Source organism: Rattus norvegicus, chromosome 8 (genome assembly GCF_021556685.1).
Source record: "Rattus norvegicus strain SHRSP/BbbUtx chromosome 8, alternate assembly SHRSP_T2T, whole genome shotgun sequence".
NCBI lineage: Eukaryota > Metazoa > Chordata > Mammalia > Rodentia > Muridae > Rattus > Rattus norvegicus.
Genome location: NC_141541.1, coordinates 25,188,379 through 25,200,991, shown reverse-complemented (window position 1 = coordinate 25,200,991; position 12,613 = coordinate 25,188,379).

Sequence of the window (12,613 nt, the reverse complement as noted above, 5' to 3'; positions counted from 1 at the left end):
AAAGTGGCCAAAATACGTTATACATGTATAAGAATGTCAAAGGGTGGGGCTAGGGAGATTGCTCAGTGGTTAAGAATTGTTGATCTTGCAGAGGATCTGGACCCAGTTCCTAGCACATACCTGGTAGTTCACAATCAGTGCCCCCAACTCCTTTTAACTTCCACAGGCAACAGGTATTTATTTGGTGCACATAACATCATACATGCACACACACACACACACACACACACACACACACACACACACACACACACACACACAAAGAACAGGCATGTGGTTTGAATGAGAATAACACTAATAGGCTCCTATTTTGAATGATTGGTTCCTACTTGATAGTTTGTTTTGGGGAAGGATTGAGAGGCCTTGTTGGAGGAGGTGTGTCACTGTGAGCTTTCAAAAGCCCATGCCAGGCTCACTCTTTGCTTCCAACTTGTGATAAAGTTGTAAACTGAGCTGCTCTAGTACTATGCCATGCCTGCCTGCTGCCATGCTCCCAATCATGGTCATGGATACATCTGAAACTGTAAGCAAGCCCTCAATGAAATTCTTTTTAAGTTGTCTTGGTCATGGTATCTCTTCACAGCAAAAAAACAGTAAGACAAAAATTATTTGTGGTCACTCTTATGCAGATCTACAATGAAAAAGCAAGTGGAACAAAAAGGGAAGTACAAAATGTGAAGGAAAAGAACACCAGGAAATTTAATGTTGGAGTCAAATCTTACACTTAAAGAGATGAAAAGTTTAAAGAAAGGCCTGATATGAAATGGAATAAAGGGAGTCATTCTCTTGGGGCAAGACTCCACCCAGTCAAATGTCCAACTTGTAATAGAAAATGCTTAAGAAATTTTCTAAAGCAAAAGAAAATTTATTCAACAAAGGAAAGCATCAACAAATCAAAGCTTATGGAAGTGTAATTCAAGGAGTGGGCCAAGTTCTCCAACCCAATCAGAGTCAGCCAAGTGGTTCTGGATTTAGAGTCATGAAGGATGCAGGAGTAAAGTGGTTGAATCTTCCTGTCTGGTAAGGAAAGCTGGGAAAGTCAGGGGTTTGGCACAGGAGTCTTTATATGGAGGCCCAAAGAGGCCATTGTGTGAAGCTGAGTAAGTGAAGCTGGATTTTGTTGGAGATACCAGAGCCATAGGATAACTGTTGAGAGCAACACAGAATGGAACCAGCTCAAAAAGGTGTGTTGATGTCACCAAAGCTCCAAGGATTGGGAGATGCAAAGAAACACCCATCAAAGCTGGGTCTGCCAGGTTTCTGTCTTGCTTGTTAATTTTTCCCCACTATGCCACTTTCCTTCTCTTTTGGAATGGTAATGTATATTCTGTGCCATTGTATAGTAGGAAAAAATTCCTTTTTGATTTTACAGGAGATAGCCTTGAGGTTGGATTAGTGCATTTTTGCATTATGAGAAGGTTACAGGCTTTTGGGGGCTGGGGTGTGGAATGTGGTGGTTTGAATAAAAATGACTTCTGTAGGCCCATACATTTGAATACTTTTAGTTGGTGGAGCTGCTTAGGGAAGGATTAGAAGGTATTGCCTTGTTGAAGTAGTCTCACTTAAAGGTGAGTTTTGAGGTTTCAAAATCCCATGCCATACCTAGCCTTTATGCCTCATGGTTGTTAATATGTAAACCTTCAGCTGCTGGTCCAGTGCCATACCTTCTACCACACTCCCTGCCATGTTGCTTTTATATTCAACCTCTGAAACTGTAAGCAAAGCCCAGAATTAAATGCGTTCTTTTTAAACTTTCCTTGGTCATGGTGTTTCTTCACAGCAATACAAAAGTAACACAGACTTGCTTGGTTGATTGAGACAAGGTCTGGCCTGCAACTCATTATGTAGACCAGGCAGGTCTCAGACTGTTAAAATTCTTAATACCACATCCAGCTAAATCTTAAAAAACAAACAAACAAAACCCTGTTAACTCCAGCACCCAGCTAAATCTTAAAACAAACAAACAAACAAACAAACAAACAAACAAACCCCTGTTAACTCCAGCACCAGGGGATCTGAAATCCTCTTCTAGCATGCATGTAACTCGAAGGGTTAGAGCAGACCTTTCATCTTCGTCTCATACAAAATAAAAACACCTGTGCAGTGCTGGCACACACCTTTCCTCCCAGCACTCAGGGAGGCAGAGGCAGGGCGGGTCTCTGAGTTTGAGGCCAGCCTTGTTTAAAGAGGAATTCCAGACAGCTAGGGCCACACAGGGTTCTGCCTCAAACAAAAATAAACAAGAATCTTCAAAAACAAAGGATAAGCTACAGGACAAAATGGTGAAAGAGTTAGAGGAAGGTCAGCGTGGAAAAGCTGCCCCTGTACTACTGGAGAGTCATAAGGTGAGTCTGACAAAGCTGTGGGTTTAAAGGAAGCACACAAGCCTATGTAGATAGCAACATCGTGCTATTCATGCTGAAACTGCTCGACTGCAGTGGACATAAATGAAATGCTGATGGCAGCAGCTAAGAAGCGTCACAAGAATGAGTCCCACCCACAGTGTAGCTGAAAGGAAAATTATACAGATTTAAGGTTTAAAAATATGAAGTTAAAAGAGTAAGTTTCAAAATTCACAACCTCAGGACTAAACACTGTGAAAAGCAAGTCCAGGCAGCCCCGCCCTGCTGCTAGAACTAACAGACCATAAAAGGAAAGGAATGCAGAACAGACCAGGAGTACCAATCTGACTCACAGGCCACCTGGCAGGAAGAGATAAGGCCCCCAGCCCCCGACATTCAGGATGCCCCAAACCTGCCAATGAGTGTAGCTATACCTTATTACCTCATCATGTGAAATAGCCAATCATATGTGAACATGTCTATGTGCCTCATTTGAATCCACCAATCCCCGTAACTATGCATCTGCTTCTGTACGCCCGCTTCTGCTTCCCCAAACCCTATAAAAGCCCCATGCTGGAGCTGCTGGGCGCGCAAGTCCTCCGAAGAGACTGTGTGTCCGCAGGTACCTGTGTTTTCCAATAAACCCTCTTGCTGATTGCATCCGAGTGGACTCGGCTCGGTCATTGGGCGCTTGGGTCTCCTCCTGAGGGAAAGGTCCTCCCCGGGGGTCTTTCAGTAGCCATTCACACTTTTTTAGTGGATGCAAACATTCATACCCATCATGCTTTCCCCAATGCCTAGTAGTTATTGTTTTGTTTAATTTGTTTCTTGAGACAGGCTCTCTTCTGTCCTGGAGCTCACCCTCTAGGAGAGGCCTATCTCTGCCTCTCAAACCCTGGAATTAGGCATGTGCCACTGTGCCTGGCCTAAGATATTTTATTCATTTCATACATGCACCTCCAAAAACAACCCCCGCTCCCCCAAAAAAACCACCCAAAACTGCTCTAAAGTATTACTAGAGAAAACTCTTTAGACACTCCTGCATAGTGGAGATTGCCTGGCATCAGTGACATGTAAGTAAGAACCTGAACTCATGGAATGACATGTAATTCATATTCAAAGAAAAAAAATCACAGTTTACAAACAGAATCATAGTATGGGGAAAATAAAAGAAAAAGGTAAGAATTTTAAAAGGTTGGTAAGGCTGAAGGCTCAGCAAGGTAAGGAAACCTGCCTTTGCAGGGAGTTGGGTTACTAGCACCCATGTTGGGGTGCTCACCACTTCTTCTAATGCCTCTCCAGGAGAGCATATGCTCTCTTCTAGCCTACATATGCACTCGCGTGTACACACACACCACACAAAAACTAGAGGAGGAAAAGCCAAATACAAAAAGCAAAAAAAAAAAAAAAAAAAAAAAAATTAGGTCATGAATTGATTTGGTGGATAAAGACGCTCTCTGCCATGCCTAATGACTTGAGTTAGGTCCCTGGGACTCCCATGGTGAAAGGAGAGAACAGATTCATGTTGCTCTCTGCCTTCCACTGCCATCCTTGGAGTGGCACAAGCAAGAGCGCACCCACACCCACCCAGAATAGATATATTAACAAATATTAAGAAAATGTTATCACTCCTAGCAAACCGACCTTGACAGCTTGGACCCTGGTCTGACCCAGTGATTTGCGAAGTTCTAATGGTTCTGGACTTCATCTCAAATGGCCAGTCTCTGAAGGACAAGTGGCATTGTAAGATCAACTGTCTCAAGACAATAAGCTGCCTTCTTATCTTCTCAAATGCAACCCTACTCAGCTAGCCCAGACAACTTTCAACTGCTTTAAAATGATCCCCATTTCCTGAGGTCAAGGTGGGGTGGCGATTCTCTTCTGCTTGCTCTGGTAATTTACTTTCTTTCAGCTTCTTAAAAAAAGTTGTATCTCTTTATCCATTTTTGTAAGTGTGTGCATGTGTGTGATCAGACGTTGAGTTGGTTCTTTCCCTTGACCTTGTGGGTCCTGGTGATTGAATTCAGGCTGTCAAAGTTGGCAGCAAACACCTTTATCTGATGAGCCATCTCTTCCTCCCCACCCTCCTGGCCCCAGACTTGGAGAGAAGAGGGAGAGTGGGGAGATTTGCAGTTGGAACATATAGGTGGTTTTAAGTTGCCTAATGAAGATGCTGCTAACCAAACTCAGGTCGTCCAGAATACTGGAAAGAACTCTTTTTTGGGGGGGGAGTACTTTCTTTTTATTTTTTAATGGCTATATTTTAAAATTTACATTTCAAATGTTATCTCCTTTCCTATTTTCCTGTCCATAAACCCCCTATCCCATTCTCCTCCCCCTTCTTCTATGAGGGTGTTCTCCTACCCACTCACCCACCCCTTCCTTCCCTCCTCCCCACCCTGACATTCCCCTACACTGGGGCATGAAGCCTTGGCAGGACTAAGGCTTCTCTTCCCATTGGTGCCCAACAAGGCCCATCCTCTGCGACATATACAGCTGGAGCGATGGGTCTGTACATGTGTACTCTTTGGATGGCGGTTTAGTCCCTGGTTAGTTAGTATTATTATTACTATCTAGTTGGTATTATTGTTATGGGATTGCAAACCCCTTCAGTTCCTTCAATCCTTTCTCTAACTTCTCCAAGGGGGACCCCGATCTCAGTTCAGTGGTTTGGTGCTAACATTCGCCTCTATATTGTCATGTTCTGGTGAGCCTCTCTGGTGACTAGGCTCTTGTCAGCTTGCACTTTTTGGCACCGACAATATTGTCTGGGTTTGGTGGCTGCATATGGGATCCAGCCCATAAACAGCCACGGAAAGAACTCTTAACCACTGACTTAAGTCTCCAGCAACCTCTGATGTCTTTCATATTAAATGTGATTTGTTCTGCACCCGTCCCCACAGGACACAAAGCCCAATGTTTCAACTGTTGTAATTGAGACAGTGTCCAAGATAAAAGAAACCAAAATCAGAAAGGCAGAATGAATAAACAGTTCAGTTTATTTTATGGATTCCCAGGCTCACCACTGAACCTAAGCAACTCAAAAGCTGTGTGTGAAAGCTCCTGCAAGGGCATGTCTTCTAACCTCTCTGCCCTCCTCTGGCACCTGACCTGCCTCTCAGGGTGATCCCCAACAGCCACGTCCACCCTTGTAACTGCAGCCTCCACCTTGTGGGTCTGTTTCTGCCCCTCTTCCTTGCTGTCAATCCACTGAGAGTCAACTGCACCTTTGTGGGAGTGGTAACTGGTCCTGCAGCTGTTATTCCAGGGACAGAAGCACTTTCTGTCATTGCCTTCTGTTAACAGTTTGACAGCACACCTAAAAGCTCTAAAAAAGAAGCAAATAGACCCAAGAGGAGGAGAAGGCAGGAAATAATCAAATTCAGGGCTGAAATTAACCAGGTAGAAACAAAAAGGACTATACAAAGAATCAACAAAACCAGGAGTTAGTTCTTTGAGAAAATCAACAAGATAGATAAACCTGTAGCCAGACTAACCAGAGGGCACAGAGAGTGGATCCAAATTATCAGAATCAGAAATGAAAAGGGAGACATAACAACAAAATCTGAGGAAATTAAAAAAATCATCATATCCTACTATAAAAGCCTATATTCAACAAAATTTGAAAATCTGGAGGAAATGGACAATTTTCTAGACAGATACCAGGTACCAAAGTTAAATCAGGATCAGACAAAACATCTAAACAGTTCCATAATTCCTAAAGAAATAGATGTAGTTAATAAAAGTCTCCCAACCAAAAAGAACCCAGGACCAGAGAGGTTTAGTGCAGAATTCTATCAGACTTTCATAGAAGACCTTATAAGCAACAATGTCCAAACTATTCCACAAAATACAAACAGGAACACTACAAAATTCCTTCTATAAAGCCACGATTACACTTATACCTAAATCATTTAAAGACCCAACAAAGAGAACTTCAGACAAAATTTCCTTATTAATATTAATGTAAAAATACTCAATAAAATTCTTGCAAACTGAATCCAAGGGCATATCAAAATAATCATCCATCCTGATCAAATAGGCTTCATCCCAGGCATGCAGGGAAAGTTCAACATATGGAAATCCATGAATGTAATCCACTATGTAAACAAATTCAAGGAAAAAAACCACATGATCATTTTATTAGATGCAGAGAAAGCAATTGACAAAATTCAACACCCCTTTATGATAAAAATCCCGGAAAGATCAGGAACTCAAGGCCCATACCTAAACATAGTAAAAGCAATATACAGCAAATGAGTAGCTAATATTAAACTAAATGGAGGGAAACTTGAAGCAATCCCACTAAAATCAGGGACTAGACAAGGATGCCCACTCTTGCTACTTATTCAATATAGTACTCTAAGTCCTAGCCAGAGCAATCAAACAATGAAAGGAGGTCAAAGGGACACAAATTGGAAAGGAAGAGGTCAAAATACCACTATTTGCAGATGATATGATAATATACTTAGGAGAGACCAAAAGTTCTACCAGAGAACTACTAAGCCTGATAAACATCTTCAGCAATGTGGCTGGGTATAAAATTAACTCAAACAAATCAGTAGCCTTCCTCTACTCAAAGGATAAACAGCCTGAGAAAGAAATTAGGGAAATGATATCCTTCACAATAGTCCCAAAATAGTATAAAATTAGGGAAATGACTTCCATCACAATAGTCACAAATAACACAAAATACCTCAGTGTGATTCTAACAAAGCAAGTGAAAGATCTGTACGACAAGAACTTCAAGTCTCTGAAGAAAGAAATTGAAGAAGATCTCAAAAGATGGAAAGACCTACACCCGCGGATCCCGGCCCGCAGCAGCTCTCTGCTCCCAGACCCCGTGGGAAAGAGACCTCACCGCCTGGTCAGGTGGGCACTCCTGAGGCTGCAGAGTGGAAGAGACCACCAACACTGCCCACCCCTGCCCACATCCCTGGCCCAAGAGGAAACTGTATAAGGCCTCTGGGCTCCCGTGGGGGAGGGTCCAGGAGCGGCAGGACCCCTGCCTGAGACACCGCTGGAACCTGAAGGAAACAGACCGGATAAACAGTTCTCTGCACCCAAATCCCATGGGAGGGAGAGCTAAACCTTCAGAGAGGCAGACAAGCCTGGGAAACCAGAAGAGACTGCTCTCTGCACACACACCTCGGACGCCAGAGGAAAACACCAAAGGCCATCTGGAACCCTGGTGCACTGAAGCTCCCGGAAGGGGCGGCACAGGTCTTCCTGGTTGCTGCCTCTGCAGAGAGCCCGTGGGCAGCACCCCACGAGCGAACTTGAGCCTCGGGACCACAGGTAAGACCAACTTTTCTGCTGCAAGAAAGCTGCCTGGTGAGCTTGGGACACACGGAAGCAGAATTCCTGTAGGACCGGGCACGTTCTGTGTTTACTGGAAGTCCCACACCCGCGGATCCCGGCCCGCAGCAGCTCTCTGCTCCCAGACCCCGTGAGAGAGAGACCCAACCGCCTGGTCAGGTGGGCACTCCTGAGGCTGCAGAGCGGAAGAGACCACCAACACTGCCCACCCCTGCCCACATCCCTGGCCCAAGAGGAAACTGTATAAGGCCTCTGGGCTCCCGTCGGGGAGGGCCCAGGAGCGGCAGGACCCCTGCTGAGACACCGCCGGAACCTGAAGGAAACAGACCGGATAAACAGTTCTCTGCACCCAAATCCCGTGGGAGGGAGAGCTAAACCTTCAGAGAGGCAGACAAGCCTGGGAAACCAGAAGAGACTGCTCTCTGCACACACATCTCGGACGCCAGAGGAAAAAGTCAAAGACCATCTGGAACCCTGGTGCACTGAAGCTCCCGGAAGGGGCGGCACAGGTCTTCCTGGTTGCTGCCGCTGCAGAGAGCCGGTGGGCAGCACCCCACGAGCAAACTTGAGCCTCGGGACCCCAGGTAAGACCAAATTTTCTGCTGCAAGAAAGCTGCCTGGTGAACTCAAGACACAGGCCCACAGGAACAGCTGAAGACCTGTAGAGAGGAAAAACTACACTCCCGAAAGCAGAACACTCTGTCCCCATAACTGACTGAAAGAGAGGAAAACAGGTCTACAGCACTCCTGACACACAGGCTTATAGGACAGTCTAGCCACTGTCAGAAATAGCAGAACAAAGTAACACTAGAGATAATCTGATGGCGAGAGGCAAGTGCAGGAACCCAAGCAACACAAACCAAGACTACATGGCATCATCGGAGCCCAATTCTCCCACCAAAACAAACATGGAATATCCAAACACACCAGAAAAGCAAGATCTAGTTTCAAAATCATATTTGATCATGATGCTGGAGGACTTCAAGAAAGACGTGAAGAACTCCCTTAGGGAAACACAGGAAAACATTAATAAACAAGTAGAAGCCTACAGAGAGGAATCGCAAAAATCCCTGAAAGAATTCCAGGAAAACACAATCAAACAGTTGAAGGAATTAAAAATGGAAATAGAAGCAATCAAGAAAGAACACATGGAAACAACCCTGGATATAGAAAACCAAAAGAAGAGAAAAGGAGCTGTAGATACAAGCTTCACCAACAGAATACAAGAGATGGAAGAGAGAATCTCAGGAGCAGAAGATTCCATAGAAATCATTGACTCAACTGTCAAAGATAATGTAAAGCGGAAAAAGCTACTGGTCCAAAACATACAGGAAATCCAGGACTCAATGAGAAGATCAAACCTAAGGATAATAGGTATAGAAGAGAGTGAAGACTCCCAGCTCAAAGGACCAGTAAATATCTTCAACAAAATCATAGAAGAAAACTTCCCTAATCTAAAAAAAGAGATAGATACCCATAGGCATACAAGAAGCCTACAGAACTCCAAATAGATTGGACCAGAAAAGAAACACCTCCCGTCACATAATAGTCAAAACACCAAACGCACAAAATAAAGAAAGAATATTAAAAGCAGTAAGGGAAAAAGGTCAAGTAACATATAAAGGCAGACCTATCAGAATCACACCAGACTTTTCGCCAGAAACTATGAAGGCCAGAAGATTCTGGACTGATGTCATACAGACCCTAAGAGAACACAAATGCCAGCCCAGGTTACTGTATCCTGCAAAACTCTCAATTAACATAGATGGAGAAACCAAGATATTCCATGACAAACCCAAATTTACACAATATCTTTCTACAAATCCAGCACTACAAAGGATAATAAATGGTAAAGCCCAACATAAGGAGGCAAGCTATACCCTAGAAAAAGCAAGAAACTAATCGTTTTGGCAACAAAACAAAGAGAATGAAAGCACACAAACATAACCTCACATCCAAATATGAATATAACGGGAAGCAATAACCACTATTCCTTAATATCTCTCAACATCAATGGCCTCAACTCCCCAATAAAAAGACATAGATTAACAAACTGGATACGCAACGAGGACCCTGCATTCTGCTGCCTACAGGAAACACACCTCAGAGACAAAGACAGACATTACCTCAGAGTGAAAGGCTGGAAAACAATTTTCCAAGCAAATGGTCAGAAGAAGCAAGCTGGAGTAGCCATTCTAATATCAAATAAAATCAATTTTCAATTAAAAGTCATCAAAAAAGATAAGGAAGGACACTTCATATTCATCAAAGGAAAAATCTACCAAGATGAACTCTCAATCCTAAATATCTATGCCCCAAATACAAGGGCACCTACATATGTAAAAGAAACCTTACTAAAGCTCAAAACACACATTGCACCTCACACAATAATAGTGGGAGATTTCAACACCCCACTCTCATCAATGGACAGATCATGGAAACAGAAATTAAACAGAGATGTAGACAGACTAAGAGAAGTCATGAGGCAAATGGACTTAACGGATATTTATAGAACATTCTATCCTAAAGCAAAAGGATATACCTTCTTCTCAGCTCCTCAAGGTACTTTCTCCAAAATTGACCATATAATTGGTCAAAAAACGGGCCTCAACAGGTACAGAAAGATAGAAATAATCCCATGCGTGCTATCGGACCACCACGGCCTAAAACTGGTCTTCAATAACAATAAGGGAAGAATGCCCACATATACGTGGAAATTGAACAATGCTCTACTCAATGATAACCTGGTCAAGGAAGAAATAAAGAAAGAAATTAAAAACTTTTTAGAATTTAATGAAAATGAAGGTACAACATACCCAAACTTATGGGACACAATGAAAGCTGTGGTAAGAGGAAAACTAATAGCGCTGAGTGCCTGCAGAAAGAAACAGGAAAGAGCATATGTCAGCAGCTTGACAGCACACCTAAAAGCTCTAGAACAAAAAGAAGCAAATACATCCAGGAGGAGTAGAAGGCAGGAAATAATCAAACTCAGAGCGGAAATCAACCAAGTAGAAACAAAAAGGACCATAGAAAGAATCAACAGAACCAAAAGTTGGTTCTTTGAGAAAATCAACAAGATAGATAAACTCTTAGCCAGACTAACGAGAGGACACAGAGAGTGCGTCCAAATTAACAAAATCAGAAATGAAAAGGGAGACATAACAACAGATTCAGAGGAAATTCAAAAAATCATCAGATCTTACTATAAAAACCTATATTCAACAAAACTTGAAAATCTTCAGGAAATGGACAATTTCCTAGACAGATACCAGGTACCGAAGTTAAATCAGAAACAGATAAACCATTTAAACAACCCCATAACTCCTAAGGAAATAGAAGCAGTCATTAAAGGTCTCCCAACCAAAAAGAGCCCAGGTCCAGACGGGTTTAGTGCAGAATTCTATCAAACCTTCATAGAAGACCTCATACCAATATTATCCAAACTATTCCACAAAATTGAAACAGATGGATCACTACCGAATACCTTCTACGAAGCCACAATTACTCTTATACCTAAACCACACAAAGACACAACAAAGAAAGAGAACTTCAGACCAATTTCCCTTATGAATATCGACGCAAAAATACTCAACAAAATTCTGGCAAACCGAATCCAAGAGCACATCAAAACAATCATCCACCATGACCAAGTAGGCTTCATCCCAGGCATGCAGGGATGGTTTAATATACGGAAAACCATCAACGTGATCCATTATATAAACAAACTGAAAGAACAAAACCACATGATCATTTCATTAGATGCTGAGAAAGCATTTGACAAAATTCAACACCCCTTCATGATAAAAGTCTTGGAAAGAATAGGAATTCAAGGCCCATACCTGAACATAGTAAAAGCCATATACAGCAAACCAGTTGCTAACATTAAGCTAAATGGAGAGAAACTTGAAGCAATCCCACTAAAATCAGGGACTAGACAAGGCTGCCCACTCTCTCCCTACTTATTCAATATAGTTCTTGAAGTTCTAGCCAGAGCAATCAGACAACAAAAGGAGGTCAAGGGGATACAGATCGGAAAAGAAGAAGTCAAAATATCACTATTTGCAGATGATATGATAGTATATTTAAGTGATCCCAAAAGTTCCACCAGAGAACTACTAAAGCTGATAAACAACTTCAGCAAAGTGGCTGGGTATAAAATTAACTCAAATAAATCAGTAGCCTTCCTCTACACAAAAGAGAAACAAGCCGAGAAAGAAATTAGGGAAACGACACCCTTCATAATAGTCCCAAATAATATAAAGTACCTCGGTGTGACTTTAACCAAGCAAGTAAAAGATCTGTACAATAAGAACTTCAAGACTCTGAAGAAAGAAATTGAAGAAGACCTCAGAAGATGGAAAGATCTCCCATGCTCATGGATTGGCAGGATTAATGTAGTAAAAATGGCCATTTTACCAAAAGCAATCTACAGATTCAATGCAATCCCCATCAAAATACCAATCCAATTCTTCAGAGAGTTAGACAGAACAATTTGGAAATTCATCTGGAATAACAAAAAACCCAGGATAGCTAAAACTATCCTCAACAATAAAAGGACTTCAAGGGGAATCACTATCCCTGAACTCAAGCAGTATTACAGAGCAATAGTGATAAAAACTGCATGTTATTGGTACAGAGACAGACAGATAGACCAATGGAATAGAATTGAAGACCCAGAAATGAACCCACACACCTATGGTCACTTGATTTTTGACAAAGGAGCCAAAACCATCCAATGGAAAAAAGATAGCATTTTCAGCAAATGGTGCTGGTTCAACTGGAGGTCAACATGTAGAAGAATGCAGATCGATCCATGCTTATCACCCTTTACAAAGCTTAAGTCCAAGTGGATCAAGGACCTCCACATCAAACCAGACACACTCAAACTAAAAGAAGAAAAACTAGGGAAGCATCTGGAACACATGGGCACTGGAAAAAATTTCCTGAAC